Source organism: Carassius gibelio, chromosome A4, assembly GCF_023724105.1.
Source record: "Carassius gibelio isolate Cgi1373 ecotype wild population from Czech Republic chromosome A4, carGib1.2-hapl.c, whole genome shotgun sequence".
NCBI classification, from domain to species: Eukaryota; Metazoa; Chordata; class Actinopteri; order Cypriniformes; family Cyprinidae; genus Carassius; species Carassius gibelio.
Window position 1 is genome coordinate 4,353,915 of NC_068374.1, and position 15,779 is coordinate 4,369,693.

At 35.6% G+C, this 15,779-nt stretch overlaps 2 long non-coding RNA genes across 2 annotated transcripts; both read left to right on the forward strand.

Moving 5' to 3' along the window:
- Positions 1-1,703: 1,703 nt before the first annotated feature.
- On the forward strand, positions 1,704-4,451 carry LOC127968535 (uncharacterized). Its single transcript, XR_008155997.1, has 4 exons — positions 1,704-1,854; positions 2,129-2,162; positions 3,060-3,107; positions 3,196-4,451. It is a non-coding gene; the product is annotated as an uncharacterized LOC127968535 (long non-coding RNA).
- An 8,682-nt stretch (positions 4,452-13,133) lies between these two features.
- LOC127968636 (uncharacterized) lies at positions 13,134-14,677 on the forward strand. Its single transcript, XR_008156035.1, has 2 exons — positions 13,134-13,299; positions 13,982-14,677. It is a non-coding gene; the product is annotated as an uncharacterized LOC127968636 (long non-coding RNA).
- The last annotated feature ends 1,102 nt before the right edge of the window (positions 14,678-15,779 follow it).

The window sequence follows — 15,779 nt, forward strand, 5'->3', positions numbered from 1 at the left end:
TAAAATGTCCGATCTTCCCCAAACTTCAAATGTGTTATAAGAGTCCTGGACTGAACAGATCTGCAGGCCAATATTCCACCGGGTGTGGCAGAATGGCTCTATAGCGCCACCTATACACTTTCAACGAAGTGCGCCTCGAGCTATGTTTCACGTACATGTACAAAAATTGGTACACACATGTAACACTCCAATACCTACAAAAAAGTCTCTTGGTACGATATCCGGATCCCAACAGGAAGTCGGTTATTTTTAATTTTCCCTTCAAAATTGGTGTTGTTTTTGCCATTTTCAGGGGTTGTACTTTAACGAACTCCTCCTAGAGATTTATTCAGATCAACACCAAACTTGGTCAGTGTAATCTAAAGCCCTTTGCGATAATAAATTGCGAAGGACTTGAGGTTTCGTTAAAGGGCGGGTCCATGGCGGCCTGACAAATTTCGATGTTTCGCCATGAAAAAGGAAGTTGCTGTAACTCAGACATACAATGTCCAATCTGCCCCAAACTTCACATGTTGGATAAGACTCTTGACCTGAACAGATCTACATGCCAATATTCAGTTATAGTCATAGCGCCACCTATTGGCAACAGGAAGTTACATATTTTACACTGCGACAAACTACTCCTAGAAATTTTATGACATCAATGTCTTTTTTGTGGTCAGTCTAATCTAAAGACCTGTGTGATGTTTAGTTGTGAAGATCTTGAGTTTTTGTTAAAAGGTGTGTCCATGGCGCTGTGATGAAGTTCGATGTCTCGCCATGGGGATAAAAGATGTTATAACTCAGGCATAAAATGTCCGATCTGGCCCAAACTTCACTTGTGTGATAAGGGTCCTGGCCTAAACAGATCTGAAGGCGAATATTTCATCGAGTGTGGCAAAATGGCTCGATAGCGCCACCTATACACTTTCAACAGAGTGCGTATACACTTTAAACGGAGTGCGCGTCGAGCTATGTTTCATGTACATGTACAAAAATCGGTACACACATGTAACACACCAATATCTACGAAAAAATCTCTTGGTACGAAATCCGAATCCCAACAGGAAGTCAGTTATTTAGAATTTTCTCTGCAAAATTAGTGTTGTTTTGGCCATTTACAGGGGTTGGACTTTAACGAACTCCTCCTAGAGATTTATTCAGATCAACACCAAACTTGGTCAGTGTAATCTAAACCCTTTTGCGATCTTAGATTGCGAAGATCTTGAGGTTTCGTTAAAGGGCGTGTCCATGGCGGCCTGACAAATTTCGATGTTTCGCCATGAAATAGGATGTTGTTGTAACTCAAGCATAAAATGTCCAATCCTCCCCAAACCTCACATGTTCGACAAAAGTCCTGCCCTGAACACATCTGAAGGCCAATATTCCACTATAATGATAGCGCCACCTACTGGCAACAGGAAGATTGGCACATATTTGGAATAAACATTGATATATTCTACTTATATTTATGAGTTTAAACGCATATTTCTCACCGTTCACCTATTAACTAAAGCCACTCGCTGCTGGTGAGCCCGGGTGCGAGGGCCCGTTCATCGCTGCTTGCAGCTTTAATTATTATTATTTTTTATTTTACAAAACACCTTGTTTCCTTTCTTCATATTAAATAATAAACAAAATTAAGTTTTATTTAGGTACATAACCATGACATGTCATAATTTTAAGTTAGAACATGATTTTGGTTTGGCTGATTCTTAATTGTGATGTTTAGCTAAACAGAATAAAATTTTTTTCTATAAATGTGTTCTCTGTTATTTCAGATTCTCAGATTGACTATGAAACATCCTGTTTGTGAAAAGACAGATGCTGAAACCCATCAAAACAATAGAGGATTTTGGGCCACCATACTAATATGTGAGTCTAAATATCTAATTGGCCAATTTCACAAAAATCAGAAATAATGTGACCCTGTGATGTTAGTTACTCTGATTCACTGGCAATTGCAGTAACGTGCTTTTCTCAAATAATTCTTCTTACCTTTTCTGTATTGTCTTTATCAAACTTGCTGTTAAATATATTCTACAAATAATAATAATAATAATAATAATTTTTAATTATTTGTATCTTAAACAGCCACTCATACCATGCTTGATTGCCAAATTTTTAATTGTGAATTTTTATCTGACAGATGGGTGTCATCTTGCTGGCAATGAAACAAAAAGGTGACAAAAGTACTTTTTTTTTACAAAGATTTTGTCAGAGTTTTTTGTTTTCATTGACAAACGATGTTCACAGCTATTCACACTCTTTCTCAAAAAAAAAAATATATAAGTCTTATTTTTTGTCACAGCAGTTATATTGCATGTTTCCACTGGGATTTTAGACCACTCCTCTGCAAAGATCCTTGATGTTGGATGGCTTCCTTTCCATCAGTCTGGTCTTCAGTTCTCTTCACACTTTCAATTGGATTCAGGACTGGACTCTGGCTTGGACCACTTTTGATGTGTGTTGTGGGTTGTTAGATAACAACTAGTAACATACAGCAAAAGGGGTCAAGAAATGATTGGAAGAGAACAAGATCAATATATTGCAGTGGCCAAGTTTTGTCTTTTGTCTTCATTTTTCATGTTGCCTGTGCTGGCAGCTGACACTATAAATCAGAGGTCTCCACATTCCGTCCTGGAGGACAGGTGTTCTTCAGAGTTTAGCTCCTACTTGCCTCAACTCACCTGCCTGAATGTTTTCGTATACCCAAGCAAAGACTTTGATTAGCTAGTTCAGGTGTGTTTAATTAGGGTTGGAGCTAAACTCGGCAAGGCACCAGCCCTCTAGGACCAAGTTTGGTGACCTCTACTATAAATAAATGCATAATCGCTTACTTTAATATTCTCTGTATTTACTTCCATATGACTCAGCGATGCGTGATGTTTTCAAGAATTTTTTTCTTTGTTGCTGTAGGTTGTTTTAAGTGACCTCACTAATGCGGTATTTAGGGTCATTTTCAATAAAATGCATACATACACATACATAAATCCAACTTTACATGGTAAAACTTAAAGCATTCACAAACAAACTAACAATTGATGCTAATTGCGGTCTAATATTTTTCTGTGTTTCAGTGCCTGGTGTTCTAATGTTCACTTCCTGGAGGATGGATGAAGTTTTAGGTAAACAAATAAAAAAAAACTAAGTTTTACCTGAAATCTTATAATCTTAAAACTTGGATTTTGAATCCCTTTCTTGACTTTTTAATAGCATATTGGTTTGGGCTACAAAGGAGGAGGATCAAACATGCAGAGATTTAAAGATATTTTTAGTTGAGAAAATGTTATAAAAATAAGTAAAGAAATTACTTGATAAAAACAAATATAGTACATTTGTAATACAATTGAATCCTGAATAAATCTTTTATTACTTTCATGTGTTATGTTTAGTATTTTGTTTTTTATTCTTTAACTTTTTTTATATTTATAGTTTTATATTGTTATATTTTTACCATGATATTGATGTGCAATATGTGTAGTTTTAACTGTTTATTATGATTTCAATGTATCTTACTATGGGAGCCGTTGTTTGGTCAGAATAAATTTAACCATATACTGTGGTTGCTACAATTTTTAGAGATCTGATTTCGATAATGAACAAAAATGTACCTCTGCATCCTAACATAGTATCAAATGTGTATTTCTAAGAGACAAAAAGTGATATAAATATTATTAATATTATTGGGAAACCCAAACAGTTTTTTTTTTTTTTTTGGAAACAATATCACTCATTAGAACATCCAGAAACTCAGAAACTAACTTTTCTATTTAGATATTTATTTTAAGGAAAATTAATGGGCCGATTGCACCAGCTAGACGTAAAGAAGCTGAGTGTTAGTACTATGCTGGGCTATGCAACGTCTAGCTTTACGCTAAATATTTACACCTGTTGCACCACAATCGGCGCAGCTACGTCCAGTATGGCATTCTCCCACAGATATAGATCTATCTGAGACTATGTTCACGCCACAATGACTACAACTACTAATCTAGAACTTAATTGCTTAAGACATCATAACAAGTGAAGCCACCGCACCATGATTTCAGTAAACATTTCCTAACAAGTCGGTGTTTTTAAATCTAAAGTCTCCCTGCACATTCCCATGACGGATTTAATCAAGGTTAAGTCAAATATAACATTTTGTTGGGAAAATTGTATTTGCATCTACTATGCTGCATAAAACGTATTATTACCCCAAAAATGTTGCTGTCTGACAAAGTTTCTCAAATAATGTGTGTAAAATATGCTAATAGTCCAAGCTTACATGATGATGTATGTCTTACCTGTATATTTTTGTTTTCTTTACCAACAATGGACTCGTTTCCTTCCTGTTTGTTGTCTCCTGTACTTTCTGTTTGGAGGTCATTGTATGTGTCTGATTGAGCAACTGTCATTATGCATTTCTGTTCGCAGTGCTTTGCTTAAATTTTGAACCCTTCGCAATAATAAATGTCTTTGGAATTTTCCATTTGGGTTGTGGTTGTACGTGTTTTACTTGATTTAATATCCTTATGGATATGTGCTATGCGTTAATTTATTTCACACAAAAAAAAAACGGACCAGCTATAAACATCACATCTTTTTTCTCTTTTATTTTGTGATCTGCATGTAGTATTTAGCAGTCTTAAATGCAATAACTAAAATAATTTATTTCCTAAATAAGTTTTCATGTTGGCTTACCAACGGTTTATTCAATACACGTTTATTTATATAGCACTTTTTTTTTTTTTAAGGATTTTGTTTTAGGCAAAAATAAAAAATCCAATATGCGTTTATATTAGTTTGATTTTGTCAACTATCTTTGAGTTGCAAGGTGTCAGGTCCAGTGTTGGGAAGGTTACTTTGGAAATGTTATAGTTTACAGATTACAAATTACCTTATTTAATATGTAATATGTAGTGTCACTGTTTCAAGTGACTTTAAGTAATGTAACTGATTAAATTTGATTACTTTTTGATTACTTTTCTAAATTTCTATTGTTTTCAAATTTTTATTATTTTGAATCATTTAAAGCAGGCAGGGTTCATGTTACAGTGGTATTCAACACTGATTACTCTCAGATTTCAGAATCCTTCTTCATTTGAATTAAGACTATAATTTAATTGTAAAGACAACCACCTCAAAATAGGACTTTAGCAGCTCTTTTTACTTTGCAATATTTTTTAGGTTGAATACAGATTTAAAATCATAAGATATAGTTTAATAGCTATGATACTGTTGTTGAAATCAAATCTTTGCATAGCTATGACAGGAAACATTGGCATCTAACAATGCCTTGGAAAAAAGGCAGTTAATCTAAATATAAAATAAATAAATAATTTACATAAACCAAAATAGGAAATAAAACAGTTATGGAATAAGCATGTGTCATATTCTGTGTCTTCAACTCCAGAAACATTGGTGTCTCATATATTAAATATGTGTGAAAATATTCAAATGTAACTCCCTTTGTAATCATTAACAACATAATAATTAACTGCAATTTAATTACAGTTTACATTACATTAACAGATTGCTACATTTATTTTGCAATTAAATTATGTAATTTAGTTACATGTAACTAGTTACTGCCCAACACTGGTCAGGTCTGATGATAAAAGATAAAGGACTGAAGTTTTTTTCAAGTGTTGGAATGGAAATGGCAGATGAGGGATGAAACAGGGACGTTCACAAACTGTCTCAGACGAATGTCCTCCGAACGTCCGCCAGCGGACCAAATCCGGACGTCCCCCGAACGTCCGCCAGCGAACGTTATAAATCGGACGTACTGCGGACCTAAGCGGACGTTCGGAACGTCCGGGGGACATCCCCTGTTTGCTGGGTTAGCTGTTTTTTTATGTACCTCCCTTTCTGCTGTACTTGCTCTGCACTACACTTAATGAATATCCTTGTTTAGTATGCAAGTCAGTGCTTGCTCTGTGTTCCTTTTTATATTAAAACAGATCTTCATTATAGTGACTGTGCTGTATGTGAACTCCACTCTCACATTTAAGGGCCTGATGTGGCCCTTCTCATTCTCATACTGTATTCTTTGGCTGCCTCTGACCCCTGGAACCCTTTACTTCATAGTATATAAATAAAAAAAGGTAAAATAGGCTTTTCAGCACTAGCGTCATCTATATCATATGTAACAATAGAACACCTTCTGTATTTCACTTTTTTTGATATACTGTATAGCAGGATCATTAATAGGATTTAAGAGCCTTCAATAATATTAGTCCCACACCCAGCCCAAGGTAATAAAAAAAAAAAACTGTATGACACATTTACTCCAAATAAACATGGAGTTAAGCTAACAAGCCACCAACTTCAATTTACCAAATAAAAGAAAAAATAAGAACCCAGAGTCTCTGAAGGCATAACAGCATAAGTATTAATAGCTTTACCATTTTTTTGGCTTTAAGTGCAATGGTTAAAGATGCTCTTTATTAAAAAAAGAACGTTTCAAACCTACATTTAAGTTAAACAAGTGATTGTGAACTTCAGTCAAGAGAAGTCAAACTTAGGAAATGGAACTCAAACAGGCTTTATTAAAGCAATATTTAAAGCATAGATCACGTTCATAAAAAAAAGGGGGGGGGGGGGTAGAAGAAAATTAAAAAGCATAGTGAAACAACTCAACAGCTCCCCTTAAACCCCCCCCCCCCCCCCCCCCCAAAAAAAAAAACATCCCTGAAAGACAACTTAAATTATTTTTCTACAGAGAAAAGAAAATCAAGCCCTTCTGCTTCGGCATCAGACACAATTTTGTCCATTGTTGCATTTGGACCAGGGGATGCACAGCTACTTGGACCAGGGGATGCACAGTTACTTGGACCAGGGAAGGCAGCAGTACTTTCACTAACGTCAACAAACTCTGCCTTTACAAGTACACAGCCCATCATTTGGACCCTAAGCCGTTCATGACTTAAGACTTTGGTTGCCAGGTTGTATCTCTGAATTTAAGACCTCACGGAGATGGCCATCATCCATTATGATCTTCTTGTGAACTCCATTTACCTCAATTGATACATGGCCATTTAAATTGGACTTGCATTTTGTAAAACGACAACAATTGTCACATTTAATGCAACGATTCATAAGAGTGGTTGTGTTTACTGCATCCATGTTCATCGCTCTGAAAGCAGTTACCCAAGTCAGGCAGAACCTTGATCTCAGTCTGCAAAGTGCTCAAAATGCATGGCTTCATGTCAAACTGCCGGACTGACACGTTCTGTAACTCGTACCACTTTCCAACATCAACCTGGCTATCACCCCACACGCTTAAAGCCATGCTGGAAGTCTTGTCAGCTACTTGATAGGTCTTCCTCATTACTTGCTTGTGACTTCGAGTCAGGGTCTGCTTCTTAAAGCAGAGAGAGAGTATCTTGACTTGGATGGTCACCTGTGACAATTAAAACAGTTTCAAATGCTCATTCCTTAACACAGACCTCAGTAAATTCAGGGATAAACCTCATAATCTCTACTTTAACTAACATCTGCAAAACTTTAAACTTTTCAGCAAGAAAAAAAAAAAAGTAAAAGTTACCCTCTGATACTCCCTGACATCACTGGCAATTTCAGTTAGGGTTCTGGTTTCACTAGTGGCTCTCAGACCATCATCAAAAGCAAATGACAACTGTTGGATGATTGAAATCTTGCTGTAGCTGTTTACGATTATATCTTCTTTTCCTGAATGTTGAAACGATGGCTTCAATGTGATTCCAGTTAGTTTTACAGGACTCCTGTAAGTATAAAAAAAAACACAAAAAAAACACTCAAGTTGCTATTTCACTTGACAACCATTATGGATGAATAAATTCTACAATAACACTTTAAAGTCTGTCATGTCAGAGACAATGTTAATGCTAGTTCTTGACAAATTAGAACTGCTATGCTGCTGAAGAACAGGTATCCATTAGTTACAACCAATACATACACAAACTACTGGGAGCAAGAATGACATCCTGTGGTCTTAAAACAGCATGTATTAGTATGTAACTGGCGTGGAGAGATCGGATAAAAAGCCACCAGAGAACGGCAAGGTGGAAAAACAGACTGGACTGAGAGCTTGTGCATGCTTCTCCCAATAGCAGCAGGATGAACCACGCCCACTCACTACAGCTTAATAGTTTAGTTTAAAAGAAAAAAAAAAACATTTTTATTCAGCAATGATGGATTAAATCTATGAAAAGTGAGTGTGACTTTTTTTGTTTCAGATAAATGCTGTTCTTTTGAATTTTTTTCCATGAGATGTCTTTTCAAAATCATAAAATATCTTACTGAATTTTGAACAATAGTGTATATTTGTGGTTATTAACTGTATGGTTCAGTGTTCTTTGTAGATGTAGTCTGACAGGACTCTGGGGTGTAGCAGGCCATTAGCATTGAAGAATCTAGGAACATAAGCAATTTGTCACAGAGACAACCATATTTAGTGTACAATGCCAGTTTTATTACAAGGAACCAAGCTAAAGCAGAGAGGAAAATTGAAAGAAGAAAATAAAGAAAACTATTTCGTAACGTAACAGAATTTGTTTCTAGGTTTTCTTATTTAATATAGCTTACTTGTCAAAGCCTTCTTAAAAATTTAAGAAGCTTTCCCAGTTCTTCTGCCTTCAGAAATTGCTAAATCTTGGAGCTTCCCCTGTTGCTGAGGTTTTTTTCCTCTCCTGAAAGGCTGAAATCAATAGTTTTTGTCAATATTTGTTTACCATGAGCGATCAAAACACATGATTCAGTTTATTGTCGCGCTGATGTAAGTGATGTCACCGATTAACGGTTAACTTACAGTTTATATGTTTAACTTTAGGCAAAATAAATGAGCCTATTTCCAGTCACCCATTTAAAATAAATAAATAAAACACAGCAAACCTTTCACAGACCTGTCAAATGCTCTCATCTACGCATAAAGATGTAACAGAAAAATCCCAAACTTTAATAAAGAGCTCCGTCTATGGAGTTAGCCTAATGTTACCTCCTCTGAAAAGGGTAACATGCTAACAGACTGATTCGAAGACATTAACCATTTCTATGAAGTAAATTCAACAGAAGCGAGTCAAAAAAAAAAAAAGCAAGAGAAGTGTCAGGAACATTTGTATGTAATATCTGTGTGAAAAAAAGCAAGAGAAGTGTCAGGAACATTTGTATGTAATATATGTGTGATTTTAGGGACTAAACTTACCGAAATCTTTGAAAACAGCAGCAAAAGTCAGTGATTCCCTGTTTGTCAGTTGTTGTGTTGGCGCTCCGTTTCTATGGCAACTCCCTCCGCTCCAGTGTTTGAATGAAACTCGAATGTTCAGCACGCACGCCCATTTAAACACGTCACAGTCACGCAGAATTTACATGAATAAACATTTAAAATTAGAACATAACTTAAATAAGTTTATTAAATAATTAATAAATCATCTATTCTTTTTACTAATTTATCACATTATGGGGACCAAATGTAAATATAGTAAGTATAGTATAGTAATTTATGATATTGCTAATTTATTTGTTTGTTCCTTTCTTATTACTGACCTATCTTATTACTTGTCTTTAACACTTTGAAATGTATATTAATCTAGTTGTTTTTGCTGTGGTATTTTTTTAATCACAGGCAATATTCCTCTTGCAGTGTTTTGTAGGCTGCTGATTTTTGCTCATGTTATTCAGCTGCAACAGAAGGCTTTGTAAAGAAAGATGTTTGACATCTAAAAAAATTTTATATTGGATTTTTTATCTTATTGGAATCTAAACTAGGAATCGATAAAATTCAAACAATACCCAAACCTTAGTAAGAAATGTTATGAACATAGATAAAATAACTGCTGATAGTCAATCATATTTACAGTACAAACCTTGTCAGTGAACTATGAGGGCAAAAAAACAAAACAAAAACAAAATAATCGTAATCAAGGTAAAATGTTCAATTAATCGAGGTTTTGATTTTAGGCCATAATCGTCCAGCCCTATCTCAAAGTGTACACTGCACAGACGAGAAGACTTGTTAGGAGTCCAGTTCTGTCATTTCATGTTGAGCATCCACGGGTATAGTCTGAGAGGGTCGTGATCACCTAGTGGAAAACTTTACACAGACAAATAGATAGTTACCTCTTTCACAGACTATTTTGCATGTAAACAATTCAATGACTTTAGTATTCAAAAGCTCAGAATAAATGTATTTTGGCTTAAAAAAGGTGGAGGCCATCACGGTCCTCATTCTGTTTGGGATATTTTAAAAAAATTAATTTGGCTTAATGCATTTAGACAGTGTTTTTCAAAGACCAAACTCAGAAAACATGTTAGTAATAAATCATAGCCTACTTATGTACAGACAAGCAGATGAGTCCAGAATACGAACGCAACACGCATCTGGCGGTTTCCTCCCATAGAAATAACTGTTATAAGGAAAACGCTTAACTTACATGGCTTAATGCATTAAAACAGTGCTTGTCTGTACATAGTATTATTTATTAATCATGTTCTTACTGAGTTTCGTCTTTTAAAACAGTTTTATTTGGTTTAAGTCAAAGTGTTTTCTCATAGTCTAAAGTTAATGGTGTTCAGTGTAAGGAAAACACTTAAAAATTGTCGTTAAATACGGGCGTTAAATAACGTTACAGTCGTTAAATAACGTTACAGCTAATCACAGTCTGTATGATTCTGGAGTGTAAAGTTTTAAATCCCGTTATAAAGAATAAATAGATAAATAAATAAAATTACATTACAATATCACTCACCGGAAAAAATGGATCCCAGACTTGGACGGTCTGTTAATACAATTAACCGCATAACAAGACATTTTATTTGATAATTTTAAGAAATAATCATGAAAACAAACATAGAATGTTTAAAACAAAGGCAGAAACACGGCAGAGATGACAAGTTCAGCGGCTGAGGTGACATGACGGCTAACAGATAGCAACGTCAATCAACCTGTCACTCAAGTGGCCACGCCCTTAATTATGCAGAATTTCAAGGCTTAATATAATTTAAAAGGATGAGTTATAAAAAAATTCACCCCCCTCACAGTTGTCATGAAGGGCAAAAGAGACCTATACAGACCTAAATCATTTTTTTGAACCAGGTAAACATGTTTGTTTTTTTGCTGTAAAGTTGGGCATTTTAACATGGGGAGTCTATGGGATTCACTCTCTTTTGCAGCCAGCCTCAAGCGGCCAGTCGATGAATTGCAGTTTAAGTCACTTCCTTATTGGCTTCACTCGAGAGAGCGGGAGGTTGCCGCTTGGTTTCACATCAAAAAACCAAATCTGCCGATAATTTCTGGCTGCTAAAACTTAAGGCATGCTGTCAGTACTTGTTTTACATGAATGTATTTTTCAACAATACATTGAGCAGTGTGTAACATTTTACCAGATTTATTCCTACACTTAACTTTTATTTGTTGTCCACAAAGTAATGGTTGCTTAACTAAATGTTTAGTATAGTTTAATATTTGTATAAATCTTTTACCCTCATGTTTTTTTTTTTTTTTACTTTTGCTGCTGAATTATCCACTAACCCAGTTTATAATATGTACTATTTTTGTCATAGATTATGATTATCTTTTTATTTGTTATTTTTCATTAAAATTAAGTTGTCTATATTTAGTAGATTGTGTTTAACACACAAAACTGATGATGAGGTTAAGCACACAATAGTATAGAAATTCTACATTAATTTAAAAATAAAACTGAGTTGGCAATGGTTTTGAAAAAATAGTATCGTTGCATCCCTACTGACAGGTCACATGATCAGCCACTGGTGGGTCACATGACCTGTCAGTGGCGGCTCCTGCCAGCCAGTTGAAGATTGAACCCCTACTCCTGATCCAGACACAGAAGATTTAGACGAGCATGCCTCAGACGTAGACGCAGTTTGCTCCAGTTCCTTGACCATAGCGACCACATTGTTATTCTGAATGTGGAGTTTCAGAAAACCACATTCTATCAAATGCTCTTCCATGTCTTGAGCATCCTGCAGCAGATGAGTGAGGTCACAGTTCAGTAAATACCTGTGCAGCACAGAATTGTTAATACACACATTAAGTTCTCCAGAATCACAGAGCACAGTCACATTAGCGATGGCACTGGCCGTGTACATTCACGTCTTCTGTAACATGTTGTACTTCATGCATCTATGAAACTTATTCAGGTCAAACTCCATTTGAGTACACCTGCAGTTCCTGCACGCACGGGACACAGTCACCTCCGCTCTGGTTATTTCAGCACACACAGAAATAACTGGATCCTCTCTGACGTCACTGGGAACAATTGCACCAAGACCTGACAGAGGTCTAACCTCCTCAATACTCGTTTAACGTGTGGTTGCTACAAAAAACTCACCATGAAACTCCCGGGTGCTCAAATTTTCTGAATTTATAAGACTTCCCAAATAAATCCACACCAATTTGAGATTCCCACAATTGCAGCCGAATTGTTCCACTAGCGTCCTCGAATATCACACTCTGTGTCTCCAGTTGTCTGCTCTGGAACTCCACATTGTCGGTCCCAGCCCTCAAATCTGCCCAGTGACTTCACCAATCTGACAAAATATTAACAAAAACTAGACAAAAAGGTTTGTCAAGACAAACTTTAGGATTCATCTGTTAACAAATCCCAATTAAGCAAGCTACTCAAACTATGGTGAGCTACAAATTATTATTTACTAATTTGTAGTAATGTATGTTATGTTACACTCAATTATTAAATTTTATCAGCGAGCATATTTTAAAATCATAATAGCAACAATAAGAAGAAAATATTTGAGAAATGCTAGTTTTGTGAGAGACACAGTAACCAGGTGAAGGTAATGAGGAAATTAATTGCTACATTATGAGACACAATTACCCTGCTCCCTCCAAAATCATCAGAAATGCACATCAAGACAAGGGGGTAAGAAAATGCCCCCTACACAATCTAAATAAATCCAATACGAAGTGAAGTGAAATATGAAAATAAATTAAACGTCTTGAAGCATGGCGTACAAGATGACTTTATTAATTTTTTCTCAACGTTGAGCTTTACAACGAATCACACACGTCTCTGTTGAGGTAATGATCACATAACCAATCAGACGAGTTTAAAATAGTTACTGGTGAAGGAAACAATCAGCTGAAATCTGATTCTTTTTCTGAATCTACACCATGCACTCAAAAAATTACTCTTTAAACTTACTCAGAGCCATATAGAGTGAGAGTTGCGACAACTCCATTGACTCCAATGGAACGCTTTTTTTACAGCAATGGCGGCTCGTGGAGCCTCTAAATAGTTCCCGGAAGTAGCAGCAAACCGATGCCGCGCCGTAGAGATGCAGCAGAACAAACCATTTGCGACGCACTTTTAAAAGGTAAGACGTTAAAATTAATACGATTGTATATTACCAGTACATCTAAATAACAATAAATTGTAAGTTAAAACCTTCTGGTAGATTATTACTCATTAAATGAGTAGATTTAAGGGATGTTATCAGATAACTAACAGATTAGGCTAGGATTGGAGCTGAATAAAGTTAGTAACGAACACCCTATTAATTGTAAAATCTGTTCTCTTAATTCAGTTTCATCCATCGTGTTTGGAATTAGAAAAAAAGGAGTATAAATATATTTTTTTGCAGAGTGGGGAAAGTTAGCTAACGTTACATAGCCTATTACGTTAGTTCAATATAACGTGTGACAGCGGGGAGTGGTAAAAATGAGGTTATAACGCTATATCCGTATTACACGTATTAAATTCCTTAATAATAAAATACACCCTATTGATATAAATTTAGAGTGAATTGAGTTTGCAAAAACATGGGTGGAGTGTTTTTAGTCATTGTGATTCATTGACTATTACCTGTCTATATTATATAATAATACTGTATTATATACTTAAACTTGTTAGTGTATAAAAGTAACATACTGTGGGTGCTGGTGGGGTGGATTAGTGGTGCCACTGGACTGTTCTGGGATGGAGCGTCAGTGATGATCTTTATTTTTCTTAGTGCTGCCTTTGCATTGTTTTTCTTGTCTCTTTAATTTTTTTAATAGACCCAGGTAACTGGCTGACGGTTCACTGGAATGCTGACTGGCTGCTGACTGACTTGCTGCTGGTTGACTGGGCAGTGTCACCTTTTCCTGTCTCGTCTCTAGCCATGTCCTTTTTCTTCACTGTCACTTTCCCTTCTCTGAGTGTCCTCGTTCTTTTTTCCTTCTTTTCCTTTGAAACTGATACATGGTAGAATACATGGTATTGCTAATTTTAAATATTGAAAATATCACATTACTTCAACTAGTACGAGTTTGTACATATTATATATGAATCACCTGAAATAACATAGCTGTAATCAGCAGCCATTTCTTGTATGTTCACAGGTCTAGGGGTGCATCGTGGAGCAGGGCCCTCCTCTTTTTGACCACAGGACGATGTACAAAGATTGTGGGAATAGCATCTGGTCTCAGCCTACTTTTGAATTTTTTGGTCATGACAAATTGCTTTGCCTCAATTTGCCTGCAGAGTGACTTCAGTTTAGTTTCCACAGACAACTTTTTTTTTGTCTACCCACATACAGTACATACACATGGTGGTTAAATGCACAGTTATAGGTAACACTGATGACTCACTGCAATGTCTCACCATGAGTCTCAGCTCCCTGGGTTTTGCAAGGCTTTGCTTGTTCCTTATTTCTAGTAAATCATTTTCAATGTAAAAAAGTGCAAATAAATTTAAGTATAATTACCTAACAATTTTTTTGTTGTAATTTTTATTTATATTTAGATTGCTCCTGCTGACTTTGTAGTGTATTTTTGTCTGCCATGCATCTGAGGAATCACGCAGTCTCGGGGTTTTGTTTCCAGAAGATAGACTTTATTTCAAAGAGAAGCAAAGCCGAGATCCTCTGTGAGAAGATCTCCTGAATGCTAGGTAGCATCTCATTATATACCCTATACAGGGCGTTTCCAAAAACTTTTCCTTATGCTTGCAATTTTAATCCCTCCCTAGAGAGGAGAGGCCCTCTGCTTGATTTACTCTAAACACAGGCCCGCAATGTATGTCTGACCATGTGTTTCCCATTAGTTCTGTACATTCCAGCACGTAAGCATATTCCTTTCTATGGATTATAATGGAGAAACGAAAAGTAACAAAAATGGCTAGATTCACATTGATTATTCTTGATTGATTAAAATCTTACTAATAAAAATCTTCCACAACTTGAGCCAACCATTATTTTCTCCTCTCTATGTCAGCTGGGAAGACATACATTCGCACACCTTTCTCTGACCGAGTGGAGCATCCCCATGCAGCACAGCAAACCATGGTGGATGGTTTACAACATGGACAACATGAAAGAAAGGACACATACAAAATGCTTGGCATGCTATTAAATTTCTTAGAAATGTATTCATGAATTGCTGTAAATAGTTAATTGTATTTATTTGAATAAAAATACAAAGTAATCTCGTAATATATAATTACAATTTAAAATAACTGTTTTCTATTTTAAAATGTAATATACTCCTGTGATGCCAACCTGAATTTTCAGCATCATTACTTTTGAATGGCAGTGTACATGTTTATATACGAGTATGCTTAAGTTGTTTTAAACCTGAATATATTGTGTACATGAATAAGTATAGTAAGAATTATACTAGATATAATAGATATATTATTTATAATACATAATTATATTACTATATGTAATTGTAAGAATTATAAACAGTAAGCTTCATTTTACATTTATTTAACATGCTAATTACTGCTGCTAACAGTTAATTGACCCATAGTGCTGTGCAAACTGAAAATCACCTGTCACCAGCCTGTCTCTGTTCTACCTGAAAGTCATCAATA